We start from the raw sequence: 19,124 nt of genomic DNA, 5'->3' as shown, positions 1-19,124 counted from the left end.
AAAATTGCTAATTTCATCCATCCAAGGAACTCACACACAAACAGAAGGGCTGATTGAAATTTAAATGGCGGCTGGCTGGTTCGCTGCAGGCGCCAGGCGGGTATTTTCACATGCAAGCCTGCAACTGTGTCCCAGCCTGGCAGCCACAGGAAGCTATCTCCGCAAGACACTCGGAGGCATTAAGAATTCAGGCAGCCAAAATGAGAGGCAACAACGCGAAATGATAAAACAAAGACAGATCATTATTAGCGCCAACATAATGTGTTCCTGTGTCCTCCGATCTCATTTAGAGCCCTGCCCGTTGTCTATTGAAACTGTAATTAGGCTGATAGGAACCAGAGGATTAAAGTAACTTTCGCCCCGAATTGCAGGCATTTCAAATGAGCGAGATGGGGAAGGGATAAACCTGCAAGGGATTTTAATATTCTGGGCTGCAGCTCCCTGGACAGCACAGGCTGGCAAACAATGGCTGGTTCCTGCCCGAGGCTGCCGGCCGGGGGAGTGAGGTGCATGCTCCCTGCCCCACCTCGGGGATGGCCCATCCTTCCCCCTCCCCAGACGAACCTGGCCTTGTCCTTGACACCTCCCACCCCTCCATCTCCCCGGGGTCTGACTCAGAACCCCCCGCCCCGCCCGCCAGTCCATCCCCCTCTCGCTTCCTGCGCCCCGCTGGCTCACACACCTCCCCGCGCAGCGCCAGCTATTGTGACGCCCTGTCTGTGTGGGGGCTCTGGGGGGGCAGGACGCCCGGGCCTGTCACTGCGTCTCTGCGCCTCCAGTTAGACGCTGGTGTCCCACCTGCGCCGGGCCCCTCGAGGCCACAGGCACTAAACCCATTCCGGGACCCGCTCCGCCACCCACAGAATAAAGGCAGCCCTGGCAAGGCACTGAAGTCCCTTCCACCTGCCCCAGCTCTGTCACACAGGGGACCACTTGCCACAGTCCGGCTGGGGCACACACTGCTCCATTGTGCCCCTACTTTACTGGGCAGGATTCTGCGTGTCCTTTGATGTTCTCTGAGAGGTCTTCGCGGGAGCCCATGGGAGTCTGCCATTCCCTCCTCAAGTGCCCCAGGACCCTGTTCAGACACGGCCGTCGCCCTCCTCCAAGCTGTGGCCCTGTCAGTAACCACGTGGTGACCCGCCACTGGACTTGAAGCTGTGTAAGGGGAGGGACCGGACCATGGTGGAAACCAGTGCTTGACCAGAACATGGAATTAAATTTTCTGTTAACACTGACCAGCCTGGAAGTCATTTGGGACCCCAGGGACAGTCAGGCTGGGGAACTCACTGCGCCTCCCTGCATCGGCTTCTCTGAAGATCTCATCAACCCAGGGGGCTTCCTGTGTGAGTTACGCATGTGTGCACATGTGGAGGAGAGTGAGTGTGTGTGTAAGGGTGTGGGTGTGTGTGCATGGACTTGTACACAGCAGATCCTGAGGAGCTGGGTGAAGAGGAATGCTCACTTCCTGGGTGAGGCACCCACTCCTGTGTGGACGGGGAGGAAGAGTGGTCTCTCTCGCCGGGGAGCAGAGGAGCAGGTCGGCATTAACATTCCCCACAATCCTTTGCACAAAATCAAATACTGTTCATCTGGTCCCTCACATTCCCTAAGTCCTCAGGTGTCTCAAGAGTTGACTCAAAAATGGCAAGCGAGGCACGTGACCGTCGTTCACCAGATGTCCAATGAGGACCTGGGAAATGCCAGCCATGGTGCTGAGTGCTCAGCCTTTCCCTTCCTGGCCTGTTTCCCCACCTGCAAAATAAAGGGGGCTCTCCAATGACTAAGGGCCTGTCCAGCTCTCACGCCATGGCAACTAGTCAATGTCCCTTCAGGGCATGACTGCCACATCCCGCCACCTGGATCAGAACCCAAGGTGGGGCGGCAGGGAAGAGGCTTTGTGGGACCATGACAGGGAGCGGGGCTACATGCCTGTGCTGGGCTCGCAGGGCGGAGTGAGGGAGCTGGAAGGCACTGCAGCCCCCCGAGTGGCGTGGAGACTGAAGTCCAGGGGGGAAAGGCGTGGACCAGTCCATCCCTGGAGATCCACACCAGGGCCCAGGCTCCTCCACCACCCTTTTCCCTGCTTTCCTGTGTAGCACTGCTCACTGTCATCGAGAGCGCAAGGGACGGCAGGAGGGCAGGACTCCTGGCTCCATCCCCTCATCCTTTCCGCGCAAGGACAGGACACCTTTGCTCAGGGAAAGCGGGTGCAAATGTGTTTTCCGTCCACACCTGCTGTGCAGTGGGCGGGCGTGTGCACGTGAGGGTGAACGAGTGTGCAGGCGACTTGACGCAGGTGATGTAATGAAAGTAGGTGAAGCCATGTGTGTGTGTGTGTGTGTGTGTGTGTGTGTAGTACACAAGCAGGTGTATGTGAGCATGTCGTGCAAGCAGCACCGTGACCATGTACTTGTGTGTGAGTACGGATACGTGTACATAGGTGTGTGGGGTTTTCAGAGTGTGCTCATGTAGGTGTTGTGTGTTTGGGATTGAAGGAAATAAGAGGCCATAAAATACACACCTTTCCTAAGATAGAAACCACATAGCAGCATCTCAATGACAGGTGTCGGTGGTCTTTCCCAAGATCTCTGTCGAATAAAATTATCCTCATTTAGGTCAACGAACGCTTCTCACGTGACCCGAGACCAGACAAGTAGCATCAGATAATGCGGCACGTGGGCCTGCACTTCTTGGATTCAAGGCACCAGGGAAACCGTAATGCAATTTTCTGAGCGTTTTTCTTAGAGTCAGGTGTACTCAAGGCAGCTTGTTTGTCTGCAGACTGGCGGGGCTGGCGGGAGGACGGAGGGGGGCGAGGTGCGCGAGGCCCAGCTGGCCCTGCACGTAGTAGGCGCTCAGCCCTCATCACCTGCGCTTCAGCCCGCAGCTGCAGGGCCTGGGCCTTGGCTGCCAGACACCATTAGTGCCCGGTCCTCTGGTGCCGGACCAAGCAGGCTCTGGCAGGGTCACCCGCCCGGCAGCCCCTCGTCTACATGCCCCATTAGCTGCAGGGCGCCCCAAAGTACAACAGGAACATTTCCTATGCCATCCCCTCTGCTAAATACCTCTGTGACAGCTTCTTGGCAGGAGCCAGTGCCAAGGTGAACATATGTTAAGAATATGTGCTGCAGGCCTCGCACCTCAAGGTGGAAGTGAGAGGGGCCTCACCTCATCGGGGCCTCCCCTGAGCCACAGCCCTGAGACCTGGCCCCGCAGGCACCCACCAGCCCCACCCAGGAGACCCCAGAACTGTAGCCCAGACCAATAGACCTGGTCATCTCCTCCGGCCCTTTCCCAGTTCAGGACACCCTCCCCGCATCCCTGCACAGTGACCATCCAGCCTCAGCTTACACCCCTAGCAGCCCACTCACCACGCCCCCCGGAAGTTGGTGTTCTCCCAGGACTTTCTCTGGACCAGGCTCTGAACAGGACATGGAAAAGGAGATTGTGAAAAAGACACGGCCATGCCCCCAAAGGGCTTTCAGTGGGATAGGAAGTCCTCCTATCATGGTGAGGGCAGGACTTGCCTATACACTCTCCCTCCAGGGCTTCGTGCTCCCTCTGTCCTCCAATCCGAAGAAAGGCAATGACCGGACATGTTGCAGGCTGTGGTCTGCAGCTCCATGGCCCCATCAAGACCTCTCCCTGCTGCATCACAGTTTCACCTTCCTTACATCAAAGATCCCGGAGGTGGGGAAGGTTGGGCATCGCACTTACAGCCACAGCATGTTTGGCCTCAAAGCCCTTTTCTGCTGGGGAACATGCTGGTCTTCCTAGAAGGGCAGAGCTGGGGGAGGAGTGGTCCCAGTCCCTGGAACTGACATTGTTTGGTCATTTTGTGGATGGAAGGCTCTGTGAGGGCATGTGATTATTCCGAAGTCATCCAGCTGCGGGGGGCCCTGCCTGCCCTGGTTTTGAATCTAAGTCAGAATGCTACAAGGTTCTAGGTTTGGTCCATGAGGTCAGACTTGATGGTGGCATATCCAGCAGGCCAAGTTCAAGGGTGGTTTCAATGGTCATGATGCTGCTGAGCACATTCTCTTAAGTTGTTTTATTCATGAGTTCCATGTCCCACTTGCCATTCCATGAAATTCATCATTCAGACTAAAAAGCCTTATTTACTGAATCTATACTAGCTGCCCAGTCTGCTCAGGGCTTCTAGGAAGAGGGAAGAGGAGATGGTGGGGACAAAGGAGGTGTTGTGTTAATGTTACACAATACCAGCTACTGCAGCAGAAGAATCCCAGAACCTCAGAGTCTTAAGAAGATAAAGTCTGTTTCTTGTCTATATTCCATGTCTAATGCAGGGCAGTGGGATGCTCTGGTCCACACAGTCATGCAGGTAACCAGGCTAATGGAGGATCTGTCAGCTTGTAGCTGAATCATCTGGATCAACATCTGTGGTTACTGCAGAGGGGATGAAAGGGATGGAAGGAACCCTGCCAGCTCTTAACCGCCTCAGCCAGGAAGTAACACACGTCACTCTGCTCACGGTCTGGAACTAGTCACAAGTCCCCACACCCCACCAGCAAAGGAGACAGGAAATGTAAGGGCTAACATGGATGTGCGGTGAGTGCTCACTGTCTCTGACACAGACATTGTGGTCTCAGTGCTCCAGGGACTCACAAATCGGTCAGGGAGAAAGGAACAGGCCACTGGGGAAGAGAAAGTGATATGTGAGTTTGTGTAACACTAGAGACCAGAGGAGGAAAAGGTCCATGAGAAGAATCGAGATAACCAGGGTAGACTTCCTGTAGGAGGTTGACCTAAAAAGAGGTAACCATTCAACACCAAGATGGAAACAGGTAGAGTCTGACTATAGAAAAAGGAAGGTGGAGGCCAAAGAAGGAGAGAGTTTGGTCAGGGACATGGACCAGAGAACAAGGCCCTTGGAGGACAGCCTGGGGAATGGGGTTGGGAAGGCACAGGGCAGTTAGCACGAAATGGGCATTTCAGGAAGGTAAGGCTTCCTCGGACGTTGAAAGCAGGGGACTTGTTAAAGGTTCTTCTGGGAATCTTGAGGGGGAGATGAAGACAGAGAAGATAACACTAAGCAGGAATCAGACGTGAGAGACATCTTAAACGGAGCCAGCCTGTCCCCAGGACAATCACCCTGCTGGTGATAGAAATGCATCTGAGCCCATAAAATCCTGACCTTTATCCCACACACGAGTTTCCGGAAAAGCTGCAGCATTAAACCCCACAGAATGTCTGTTCAATAACTGTGCTGAAAATGAGATGATTTGATTTGGGGAGATGAAGTACATCTTGAAGTTGAATTCTTGGCTCTACCTTGAAATTTTCTCAAATGGGTTCCAAGAGCTGGTTCATCCTTCATGGATGAGGCTGGCACTCCCTTCCCCTCCCACCCACTTACGGGGGTAAGGATGCACAGGGTCTCCCTTTGATAGTGCATTTCTCGCCAGGACAGGGGTCAGATGGCACCTGGTTTGGAGGCAGGTGGAAGTACCTGTGGGTTTGGGTTCCCAAAGGCAGGAGGGAGCAGGCTCATCTCCTCTGCAGAGGATTCACCCCCATCTCAAGTCGGGCTTCTGTTCTGGTGTCAGTGACCCTCCTATGCCAGGACCTGAACAATGGCCTGAAGTCACAGGTGGGAAAATGAGGTGAAGGGGCTTAAAGTCATGACTAGGGATGACCTGGGAGCCTATGCTTGGTGGCACATGGTCAGGTTTTAGTGGTCTGCTTGGCTGATCAACACTCTATGCTCGGTTCTGTGGGGTGAAATTCCAACAGACAAGTGAGTTCATGGAATTTACAGGGAGACCCAATTTTCTAACAGGAAAACTCACTCTCTAATGAAATAACCCCTTAGAAAAAGGACTGGGGTCCCCATTGCTGGAAAGACTCCCCCCCCCCGGATTTAAGAGGGGTCAGACAATCCTGGGGACAAGACCAGTCTGCATGTTGTCATAGGGTGGCCAACCAGTCTGTTTGCCCAGGACATTGCCAGCTTTAGCACTGAAAGTCCCACATCCCAGAAAACCCAGAGTCCCATGTAGTCACCCTATTTTGTGGGCTCCACAGGTGACAACCACGAAACCCATGTCTCATCCTTCGGGGTGGGAGAAGTCAGTGAGTCAGGGTTGTGACACCATGTTTCACCATCATTTTTTTATGGATACTCAACGTTTGGAAAGATTTTTTAAAAAATAAGAGTGGAGCCCTGGCCAGTTTGGTTCAGCGGTTAGAGTGTCGGCCTGTGGTCCTGAGAGACCCGGGTTCGGTTCCCGCTAAGGGCGCGTACCTCGGTTGCAGTTTGTCCCCGGCCCTGGTTGGTTGTGCGGGTGGCAGCCACTCGATGTGTCCCTTTCACGTTGATGTTTCTCTCTCTCTCTGTTCCTCTCTCTCCCTCCCACTCTACCTGAACAAAAAATGGAAAAATGTCCTCGGGTGAGGATAAAAAAAAAAAAATAAGAGTGGATTCAAGGACGACACCATTCCGGCCTACGAGCACTCCAACACGCCGCTGGTGTCAGACGCACGAGGGAAGCCGGCGAGCACGCCTGGGCACTCTTCACCAGCGGTGAGCGGCAGCGAGTCACTGTGGACAGCGCTGTCCCTAAGAGAAGGCGCTGGCGCCCTCCATGCGTGTCCGTCCAGACGCCGGAACCTGCGCCTGGCGAGCCTTTAGCTGAGCCCTGAGGACAAGACCTACCAAGGAGAGGGGAGCCAGTGCAATACCTCAGGAATGAAGTCAACCAAATTCCAAAGGAGGCAGTTGACAGGACAACTGACCCATATTCTTCACTGATTCAAAAGTATGAGAAATAGAGGATCAGAGTGGGGAACAGAGAGGCCATTCTATGCGGAGCCATGAAACCAAATGAAAGACAGGGTCCAGTTGGACACAATTCTAAGGAAGGAACTGAACGGAGACACTGGGGGAGAAAGGAAGGACCGGCAGGCCCGCCTGAGGACGGGCTGAGTGTCTGAGGCGCTTACTCAGACTGCAGTGTGAGTCTTTCAGTCTGGCTGCTGGGAACAGAAACCCAGAACCATCTTCAGGTAAACGTCATGCTCATGTCTGTCTCCTCTGACCCTTTTTCGGTGGTTTTTCCCCTGACTTCAGGTAATTTCCTCATAAGCAGAACTCCACTCTGCCTAGTACTCGAAGGGACCCCTGCGCCTGGGGGTCCTCTCTGACCTCCCCTCTCCAGCACTGTCCTGCGCTCTCACCACCATGGCCTCCCTACCTCTCAGCTTCCCCTCCTTGAACCAGGAGGTCCGCGGGGTACCTTCCGGAGCTGCAGCCTGGGGACAAGCTCCAGGCAGGTGACGGGAGGCGGTCACAGGGCTCACCTTCTGTGCTCCCTCTCTCTCAAGGATCACGACACTTGGCTTCCTGATGCCCAGTCTTGAAAACTAGTTTCATATATTTTGATTATTTTTGTTGTTATTGATGTTGCAATTGCTGCTTCAGGTCGGAAGGTAGATCTAGTCCCTGTTATTCCATGTTGGCAGAAGTAAAGTCCTCCCAACTGTTCTAACAGTGGGCAGAGCAGGAACTACTGTGTCCGTTCCACAGACCAGGACCCCGAGGTCTAAGAAGTGGTCTGGCCTCCAAGCCCTAACTCCCTTCGACTCCAGCCAGGGCCCCACTTTCAGGGATCCTCAGGTGCTGTCCTGGCAGGTGCCACGCCCTGCCAGCCAAGTTGGGGCCTGCCCTGCAGGGAGGAGGCACTTTCTAGCACTTTCCATTGGGGTCTGAGGGCTGGCACTGGCCTGTGCTAGTTGTAAGTTTCCATCAGCATTTTTTTCCCTGTTATCAACACTAAATAAAATAAACATTTGTCTTACTTGAAGTTTTTGGCTTTCTCAAACTGTTTCCCATCTGTCTCTTTTTTTCTTTCCTTCTATCCCACTCCTCAACTCTCATTCTCTTCTCCTGCCTCCCCCATACCACAGCGACATTCCCACGCACCCCCAACATGCACACACACACAGCCATGCAGACACACATGCACACACACAGAGGCATGCAGGCACACACACACAGAGGCATGCAGACACACACGCACACACACAGAGGCATGCAGACACATAGACACACAGACACACAGACACACATGCACACACACAGAGGCATGCATACACACACGCACACACATAGAAGCATGCAGGCACACACACACAGAGGCATGCAGGCACACACACAGAGGCATGCAGATACACACACACATACACAGAGGCATGCAGACACACACACACAGAGGCATGCAGGCACACACACACAGAGGCATGCAGACACACACACACACACAGAGGCATGCAAACACAAACACACAGAGGCATGCAGGCACACACACACAGAGGCATGCAGACACACACACACAGAGGCATGCAGACACACACACACACACAGAGGCATGCAAACACAAACACACAGAGGCATGCAGGCACACACACACAGAGGCATGCAGGCACACACACACAGAGGCATGCAGACACACACACACAGAGGCATGCAGGCACACACACACAGAGGCATGCAGGCACACACACACAGAGGCATGCAGACACACACACACACACAGAGGCATGCAAACACAAACACACAGAGGCATGCAGGCACACACACACAGAGGCATGCAGACACACACACACAGAGGCATGCAGACACAAACACACAGAGGCATGCAGACACACACACACAGAGGCATGCAGACACACACACACACACAGAGGCATGCAAACACAAACACACAGAGGCATGCAGGCACACACACACAGAGGCATGCAGGCACACACACACAGAGGCATGCAGACACACACACACAGAGGCATGCAGACACACACACACAGAGGCATGCAGGCACACACACACAGAGGCATGCAGATACACACACACATACACAGAGGCATGCAGACACAAACACACTGAGGCATGCAGGCACACACACACAGAGGCATGCAGACACACACACACACACAGAGGCATGCAAACACAAACACACAGAGGCATGCAGGCACACACACACAGAGGCATGCAGGCACACACACACAGAGGCATGCAGGCACACACACACAGAGGCATGCAGACACACACACACAGAGGCATGCAGGCACACACACACACAGAGGTATGCAGACACACACACAGAGCCATGCAGACACACACACACAAAGGCATGCAGGCACACACACACACACAGGCATGCAGACACACATGCACACACACAGAGGCACGCAGACACACATGTACACACACACAGGCACACACAGTCACAGACTGCGGACCCCAGCTCTGTTTTTCATTCCAGGAAGCACTGTAGACTTTTCTTCTTCTCCTTTCTTTTTCTTTCTCTTGCCCTTCTCCAAGCATCCCTCCCCTCTGGCACAGAGCACCAGAGCACTCCTTCCAACTCTGATCCTAGCTGTGTGACTCTGGATGAGTTGCAAAACCCTCTAAGCTTTTCCTCTCTCTGAGCCAGGAAACCTCCTCAGGTACTGAGGACATGGAACAGAGACATGTCCCAGGGTCCTGCTGACCTCCAGACCTGGTGTGGTATGACACAGCAGGGCTGGGAGCCAGGGCCCTGTATGTGGCCCCGCACAAGTCCCTAGACCTCCCTGAGGATCCAATTTCTACTCTGTGAACCAGAGACACCAGTCCCGCACGGCCAGCGCTGTGGGTGCGTGTGCTCAGGGCTCACGTCTGACATGAAGAGTTCACGGGGCCCTGGTGCACGCGAACATGTAGCAGTGAGCTGCCCCCCTTGAGCTCAGGAAGGGAGGGGACCAGGACACAGAGCCTGGCCGAAGCTGTCCGGGCACTGGTGCTCACCATGTCGTGACAGGAAGCACACAATTCACAGCTAGGAACGTGATTACAGCTACATAATTATTTCATCTTTCTGATCATGTTTGCTTTAGAAAATTGGACAGATACAATAAATTAAAGAAAATTTACAATAATTCCTATGCCTTCATCCAGAGAAAACCAAACGCTCCATGTAAGTGCCCATGCAGCTCAACCTGAGTTGTTCGAGAACCAACCTCATTTTGGACATGTGGTTGGAAACCCGCATATCCAGAGGGCTGACGTTATTTGAAGACTTTCACCTGTGGGGGGGGGGCACACCCCCTAACCTCCCGTTGTTCAGGGTCAACCATATATGTGAATATACATTAACACACACCGTTACACATAGTTTGAACTTACACACGGTAAGAAAAACACAGATGTATATGGTGGGAAGAATGTCATAAGCCACACAGGCATGTACGGAAAAGGTCATTTCCATGATCGCGCTGTCACTAACCTGCCCTCTTCCTTGAGTCCCGCCCCCCTGGCAGCAGAAACGCTCGTCCAGTCCGGCCGGTCCAGGCAGCCCCCTCAGGCCCCCTCCTCGGTGCACAGTCCCAGTGCTCAGCTCATGGCTCCTGGAAGGCCGGTCGAAGCTGCCCGAGGCGCGAGGGCTTTGGGCAGGGCTAGAAGAAGGGCCCGGCCATCTGTCCTGTGCTGATGGCCATGGACATCCACAGGACCGGCCATGTCCCCCACTAGCCCAGCACACTCAGTCCCTCATCACATCCACAGGTCCCTCTGATGCACACCCCCTGGAGGAACCCGGGAAGGCCAGCCGCCCTTAGGTGTCGCCCTGGGCTGCGGGGCAGGCCCAGGAGCTGGGGGGCAGCAAAAGGAAAACCTATCACTACCATGAAGCAAGGCCACGTGGTACCGCTGCTGACACACGCACCCCTCGCGAGCGCCCTCGGCCCCTGCTCGCTGGGCGGGAGGGAGCTGACCACTCCGTGTACTAACTCACTGCACCCACAACCGCGCTGTCAGAGAGAGGCTGCTGTTACCCTTCGCTGTGCAGAAGGGAACAGCCCTGTCGTTTAGGCATCTCACCCAAATCACAGCTGGGAGGACGTAGAACCAGGCCACCGCAAACAGAAGGACCCAGAGCTCACACTCTAGTCACAGCCAACACGCCACCATCTCCATGTGGCCCCTGCACAGACGCCCACACCACAGTTCAGATCCTGCTTTGTCGTCTGAGGCTGTAGTACTGCAGTGACTCTCAGATCAGGCCCACGGGAAGGGTTCAGCCCCAGGGATTCACCCCTTCTCCTCCTTTGCCCAGCCAGCACGGAGCACCCCCTTCCATCAGAGGTGCGCCAGGAGCCGCGGTATAGAGCAGAACCAGACAGGCCCCTGCCTACCCAGGAAATCCAGGCTTCCTGTGAGGGAGGCAGACATGGAGACAAATGGATTCCCTGCTCGAGGAGGTGGCTGCCCAGCACGCCTCTCTCACGGGGCTGGTGTGGAGATGAGATTAGATAACACGTGTAAGCGCTCAGCACTGTGCCTACATGTGGCACTGGATAAATGTCAGCAATTAACAGTATTTTAAAATGTCACCACCCTATGACCCAGAGCAAAGGAGAAGGCCCCCTCCCTGAGCGGATGCAGGTGAGGGGTTACAAGGGCAGGCTTCACGGGAGCTACCACCCAGAGCAGAGGCTCCCCGAGGGAGATGCCCTGGGCTCACCCCGCCCCTCCCGATATCACTGAGGCCCAGGCCCCCACCCATGATCTTCCGCAGCACCAGAAATCCACTGTGACACGTGGCTTCCTCTCAAGGCCCCTGTTAAACAGCAAATGTTCTCCTGAAGGGTGAGACATCAAGGCATGGAAAGACAGTGACCTTCCGATGTGTAGCATCTTCCCTAGTCCTCGCTGGGACGCTGTGGGAAATGGGAGTGGGGTACCCTGGCTCCCAGTCCAGTTCCGGAGCCTCTGTCCCTGGCTCGTGCATTCTTTCCTTCTTCCGTGTAATCCACAATCATCCAGAGAAACTATAAAAATAATTCTGCTGTGGAATCTGCCCTCCAGGGCCTCCTGGTCAGGGGAGGTAAAGAACCATCCAGTGCCCTCCCATGGTGCTCTGTCACATCCCCCCTGTGCCCTGGATGCTGGACATTCACAGGAAGGGAGAGGCCAGCCCCCTGGAACATGGTCTAGACACAGTCCGACTGGGGCAACCAAGACACAGAGGCAGGAAAGGGGGTGGAGCAGGGACAGAGTGGTGGGAGTCGGTGAAGGGAGCACAGAGAGCCGAGAATGCCGCCCGAGGACGTCCTAGCAAACCTTCAAGCAAGGAGATGTCCGGGCTGGAGAGCTGGGCTCCAGGGAGAAGCTCTGCCTGGGGAGGAGCTTCAAGGGCAGTGGACACGACAGTGCAGACGGACACCTCCCTCACCCTCCTGGCCTCACGAGTCCGCGAATGACACGGCCGGTCCAGACAGGGTCGGAGAGAGGGCCGAGTCCCTTCCCCCGCCAAGAACATCAGGTCAGCTAGCACGAGGCCCTCGTCACCCCCACACCCCTGCCAGCTCCCACCAGGCACCCCGCCCTGCAGCTAGACTCCTGCTGGGTGGCCTGGCCAGAGCGAGCTTGCCTCCAGTCTGCACACACCTGTGCGGAGCCCGGCCACCTCTGTGGGGCAGTTGTGGCCTGCGGAGCTGAGGCAGCAGAAAGGGTGGACGGGGCCACGGGGGAGAGCCCGGGACACCCCGTGTGGCTGGGGCAGGGCCAGGGCTCCGGAACGGCCTGCTCGGGTTCAGAGGCAGCTCGGCCACATGTGGCAGTCCTTCACCTTGCTGCACCTCTGTTGTCACACCGTAACCAAGAACCGTGCCCCACACCTTGCAGGGACGTGTTCACGTCGCAGGAGACGGCGCTTCAGAGCACGTGCAGGCAGGTGAGCTCAGCCCGTGGCATTTCCTCCTGCCCTGTAAGCCCCACGGGGACACGGACACAGCGCAGCACTCCCTGCAGCACGGGCAGGCGAGCTCAGCCCGTGGCATTTCCTCCTGCCCTGTGGAGCCCCACGGGGACACGGACACAGCGCAGCACTCCCTGCAGCACGGGCAGGCGAGCTCAGCCCGTGGCATTTCCTCCTGCCCTGTAAGCCCCACGGGGACACGGACACAGCGCAGCACTCCCTGCAGCACGGGCAGGCGAGCTCAGCCCGTGGCATTTCCTCCTACCCTGTAAGCCCCACGGGGACACGGACACAGCGCAGCACTCCCTGCAGCACGGGCAGGCGAGCTCAGCCCGTGGCATTTCCTCCTGCCCTGTGGAGCCCCACGGGGACACGGACACAGCGCAGCACTCCCTGCAGCACGGGCTCCAGTCAGCATCCCTCCCCAGAGGCAGCAGGCTGGGCTCTGGCCCAGAGGGGCTCCAGGCACCCCACACTGGTTGGAGCAGCGGGTCCTCTGTTTGGATTTGGCAGCGCTAACTATGCACCCATTTCACAGCTGGGGCAAAGGAGACAGAGGCCAGTTGCATCTCTTCTGGTCCTGTGGAAGCCAGTCTCCCACTGCCGCTGAGAAGTGCTCAAGACCGAGGCCTGGAGTCCCGCCAGGCGCTGAGGCGCTTGGCCCCAGCTCCTGAGAAAGAAAGCGGCGGAGTGCATTCCCAGCCCCGAGCCGGGTCCTCCGAGGGAGCCAGCCTGCTTTCCCGAGCCGCAGGCCAGGGACGGGACGTGGGCGGGGGAGGGCGCTGTGTGCGGCACATCCGGCTGCCATCCAAAGGCACAAGCAGCTGGCAGGCTGGGCAGGACTCTGGTCCGGTGGCACTGGCCGGGCTGACCCGGGCATGGGCTTCACCATGGGAAAGCTGCCCGGCCTGTCTGCAGGACCGGGACCCACACGGCATCTGTGTCCCCAAGGAGAGCTGGACACGCAGAAATGTGGAGACTCACAGGGCAGATGTGAACTGCCCAAGGACACAGGGGTGGGGCAGGGCTGGCGGGCCAACCCCTGCGGCCGCGCTGCGTCCTGCTGTGCTCAGTCCAGCTGTCCTAACCAGGCGGTGAGGCCACACGGAGAGCTTTCCGCCGTCGGCGGGAGGGTGCATGTAGTGGAATGAGCACCGGAGAGGAGCTCGGAGGACCCAAGTTCCAGTCCTCGTTCTGCCACTGAACAGCTGTGTGACCCTGGGCATGTTTATTGCCCTCTCTGCTCTGACTCCTCTTCGGTTATCTGGCAGTGACCCCTGAGCCGGGCCACATAGCCTGGGCTGCGGCGGAGGGTGAGGGGCTCCTGGTGGAGAACAGTCCGGCCAGGACATGTCGTCATGCTTAGTGTCCCTCAGCCCTGGGAACAAGGACAAGGCTCCATGTCCGCAGTGTGAGACGGCGTGCCGGCCACTCACACTTTGTGCGCCAGTGGTGTCTGTAAATGGATACAGTAATACCCCAAAGCCATTGTTGTGATTATGGGGCATGTATAAAACCCCATCAAGAAAGGAAGCTAGTAGCATAAGTAGTAGCCATCTGAGATCGCTGAGTAGGCCCCATCGACTTCTTGAGGCTGTGACCATCACAAACATCCTGCAGCACTGAGTTTAATATTTAAAAGGTTGTCCTAGGCCAAGGCCAACCCATATCCACTCCATAAATAAGTAGGTAAACATGATCGTCTTCCACTTTCTCAGTTTATAAAACTAAACACTAAAGCTTACACCCTAGGGGATGACAAAGCAAGCCCACAACTAGGACCCAAGTCTCAGCTCAGAGGAATAAACCCAAGGGTACACCAACCTCATACAGACAGGGAGGGGACCCAGGGTGCGCTGGCCTCCTGCGCATGTGAAGGAGAACCCGGGGGGGTGGGGGGGCGGTAACTGGCCTCATGCACACAGGGAGGAAGCTCAGGGAGTCGCTGGCCTCGTGCACACAGGGAGGAAGCTCAGGGAGTCGCTGTTCTCGTGCACACAGGGAGGAAGCTCAGGGAGTCACTGGCCTCGTGCACACAGGGAGGAAGCTCAGGGAGTCGCTGGCCTCGTGCACACAGGGAGGAAGCCCAGGGAGCCACTGGCCTAGTGCACACAGGGAGGAAGCCCAGGAAGCCACTGGCCTCGTGCACACAGGGAGGAAGCTCAGGGAGCCACTGGCTTCGTGCACACAGGGAGGAAGCTCAGGGAGTCACTGGCCTAGTGCACACAGGGAGGAAGCCCAGGGAGCCACTGGCCTCGTGCACACAGGGAGGAAGCCCAGGGAGCCACTGGCCTCGTGCACACAGGGAGGAAGCCCAGGGAGCCACTGGCCTCGTGCACACAGGGAGGAAGCCCAGGGAGCCACTGGCCTCGTGCACACAGGGAGGAAGCCCAGGGAGCCACTGGCCTCGTGCACACAGGGAGGAAGCCCAGGGAGGCACTGGCCTCGTGCACACAGGGAGGAAGCCCAGGGAGTCACTGGCCTCGTGCACACAGGGAGGAAGCTCAGGGAGTCGCTGGCCTCGTGCACACAGGGAGGAAGCCCAGGGAGCCACTGGCCTAGTGCACACAGGGAGGAAGCCCAGGGAGCCACTGGCCTAGTGCACACAGGGAGGAAGCCCAGGGAGCCACTGGCCTAGTGCACACAGGGAGGAAGCCCAGGGAGCCACTGGCCTAGTGCACACAGGGAGGAAGCCCAGGGAGTCACTGGCCTCGTGCACACAGGGAGGAAGCCCAGGGAGTCGCTGGCCTCGTGCACACAGGGAGGAAGCCCAGGGAGGCACTGGCCTCGTGCACACAAGGAGGAAGCTCAGGGAGTCGCTGGCCTCGTGCACACAGGGAGGAAGCCCAGGGAGCCACTGGCCTAGTGCACACAGGGAGGAAGCCCAGGGAGCCACTGGCCTAGTGCACACAGGGAGGAAGCCCAGGGAGGCACTGGCCTCGTGCACACAGGGAGGAAGCTCAGGGAGGCACTGGCCTCGTGCACACAGGGAGGAAGCCCAGGGAGGCACTGGCCTCGTGCACACAGGGAGGAAGCCCAGGGAGGCACTGGCCTCGTGCACACAGGGAGGAAGCTCAGGGAGGCACTGGCCTCGTGCACACAGGGAGGAAGCTCAGGGAGTCGCTGGCCTCGTGCACACAGGGAGGAAGCTCAGGGAGTCGCTGGCCTCCTGCACACAGACAGGGGACCCCAGGGTGAGATGACCTCATGCAGACAAGGAGGGAAAACATCAAAGTGCATTGGCTTCGTGCAGACTAGTTGCAGAAGACAGGAGCTGTTCTGAGCAACTTCACAGTGAGCTAAGTTGGCAACAGAACCGCGGCATCCCCCAAGTCCCACAGGATGGCCCAGCCAAAGCCCTCCCCCGCCCCCGTGGTGCAAGCCCATCTGGCAACCATCTAAATGGGGCAGGAATGTTTACAAGCCGCAGGCCCTGGCCTGGAAGCTGAGACTCCCCTGCCTCCTGGAGGCTTCAGGTGGCCAGGTGGGGCAGATCCAGAGCAGCAGGAGGTGGTGAGAGGGTTCAGCAGGGCCAGACCCTCCCTCCTCCCCCTAGGCAGAAATCAGGTCTGTTATTGCCCCTGGTGTTCCTGGTATTTGATACCAAGAGGAATCTTGGAGAAGCAGGCGAGGGCTGGGTAGCAATGAGGAGAAGCTGGGATATTGGGCAGAGCTAGGCAGCTCATTGGCCTTCCGGTGTATCAATCACATACGCAAGAATGGGGAGAGAAGCAGTAGGAAGGAGAGCAGGCACCTGGGAGGCTTTGCAGGAAGGAGCCAGGCTTCTGGTAGCGGCTGGGAAGAGCAGAAAGGATGGGTGCAGGCTTTGGGGAGAGGGTTAGTCCCCACCCCAGTGCTCCCAGCTGTAGAGCAGCTGCACCCAGGTCCTAGCCCCGCCCAACATAAAACACTGGTGCTGAGCTCTGCACTCCAGTGTGGGGACAGCTTTGCCAGGCAGGGATCCAACAGAGCCAGCTCTGCTGTGAGGTGTCTCACGACTGGCACACTCACCCACCCCGTTGCTCAAGCCAGTGAGGTCAGAGCTGCCTTTGACATCTTCTCCCTTGCCGGTCACAGCCAACCCTTCATCAAGCCCTACTGAGTCTTCCTACTTTCTGTCTTTCGAATGCACCTACTTTTCCTGGCCCACCGCCACCTTTCCCGCCTGCCTCCCCATCTCCAAGCTGGGTCTCCCCTAACTTCCCAACAACCACCTTCAGCTCTCCCTCCCACACCTGCAACCACCTGTCACCCTCTCCCCCGCAGTCCACAGGACAGGGACTGCGTTTCTTTTGCTTACCCTGGGTCTTCCAAGACTCACCACATTGCCCAGCATAGTAAGTGCTCAGTGTGTACCTGCTGAATGAATGGAAGGAAGGCGGAGGCAGAGGGGGAGAAGGGTAGCAAGGCCCTGTTGTCCACGGGACGTTAGACAACCAGAGGAGCAAAGCAAAGGGGAGCTGGGGAGGTCGGAATGAGTGCCAGGACACCCAGGATCTTTGTCCCCCCTACTTTAGCTCAGGGGGTCAAAACCCTGCCTGGCCAGGCTGGGCTTGTCCCTTCTCAGAGCCTGTGAACCGAGTCTTGGAAGGGGCTCCTGAGGCCACCTGGTCCCTTCTCCCCGTGGCAGCCCTCTCTGCAGAACTGGGACGAGCAGTCAGGTCATCTGCTCAGCCACGTCTAGTGACAGTGGCCACCTCTAGCACCCACTACTCATAACACGGCCCACGTTAAGTAGTTTCTGCCCCCAGCACTTGGACAATACCAAAAAGGATAGTAAGAGCCCTAGGCGAAACCCAGTGATGCGCTCAAGCTGACCAGCACCCTCAGGGTGGAAGTCGGCTTTCCATCTCCCCCAGGTTTCCTTTTCCCAAAGACCTCAGCCCCTACTCTGCAGGAATCCGCACCCCGCCCTGCCCGCCCTGGTTGCCTGCTCTGGCCTCACGCCAACTGGTTAATACTGCTTTTTGAGTTTGGAGCCCAGATCTAAACACAGCTCTTCCAGAAGCCCAAGAGGAGACTGGCGAGAAGTGAATGTGCCCACGTCTGTGGCAAGGATGGACGCCATGGCTGGAAACGTAAACATGTTCTAGCCACCGCTGGGCACGGGGAAGTGTGACCGCAGACGGAAGATGGGGCTTGTCCTGTGCCAGGGCTGAACGTCTCCTTCTCTGTTCTTCAACCGCGTTGTCAGTCTCCACTGTGAAAGAAGGAGGAAGAGCTGGGCTGCAGCCTTCTCTGGTCCCACCTCGTCCAAGCCTGAGTCAGCCCCACCCTCCTACACTCCCTCCCATTGGAACAGCCTCCCAGGGAGGACACAGGACCTCAGGGCAACTGGGATGCGTGGCTAACAATATCCTAACGCATCACCCTTCCGGGGACATTAGCACTGGCAAGATCCAGGATCTCAGACGAAGCAGGAAGGCCATGAGGAGGGGATTTCAGGGCTGCCCAGCAGATTAAGGCTGAAGAGAGGACCTGGAAACCTCCCAGCGTCTTTGAGATCATTCCAACATTGTCAGCATTAGTGATACAGGCCTGGGCTTTGCCACTTTGCCACCTGCTAGCTGTGTAAACACATCACTGAACCTTTCTGACCCAGTTTCTTCATCTGTACAATGGGGATAATACTCCATTCTCATCAAACTGTTGTGAAGGGCAAATGAAGTAATAGAGGTGGGCTACCTGGCAGAGTGGGGCTCTATCACCATTTCTTTCCTTTCTTCTCTGTGATTAAGCACCTGGGCCATTTTCCTGGAGGAGTGGTCAGAGAATGGACTGCGACAGAATGTGGGAAAGGCGTTATACCATGCCCTTGAATCTTGGTCACTTTCTGCAGCCTATAGTAACTGGACTGTGAACCTATCCCAACTGTCTACTTTTGCCTGAGGGCGGTCTGCAAATCCGAGAAAGCATCACAGAGGCTAACAGGACCTAAGAAATCAAATGCCACCAGCAGTGCCTTCCTTCACATTCTGAGAGTCACAGGAGATAGGGAGCTCAGCTGTCGTGTCTCCTCCAGTTGGCACTGAGTCCAACCTTCTGTTTATCTTTTGCCACCCCAAAGCTCAGTAACTTAAATTTAAACAAACGTTTATTGTCATCACTCATGTTTCACTGACAGACTGGGCTCAGCTGGGCAGTTCCCACTCCAGGTCCCTGATGGATCGCAGTCAGATGTCCTCAGGGGCCGAAGTCACATGAAGGTTTGACGGCTCTGAAAATCCCAGGGGCTCCTTCACGTGGCTAGACTGTCACCTGGGAGCTCAGCTGAGGCTGTCCTCCAGCACCCGCACGTGCTCTCGCCACGGGGCCTGGCCATCTCCCAGCGTGGCAACTGGCTTCCCGGGGGAACATCCCAAGGGA

This window comes from Molossus molossus, unplaced genomic scaffold (genome assembly GCF_014108415.1).
Source record: "Molossus molossus isolate mMolMol1 unplaced genomic scaffold, mMolMol1.p scaffold_m16_p_17, whole genome shotgun sequence".
Taxonomy (NCBI): Eukaryota; Metazoa; Chordata; class Mammalia; order Chiroptera; family Molossidae; genus Molossus; species Molossus molossus.
Note: the sequence above shows the minus strand (reverse complement) of the source record.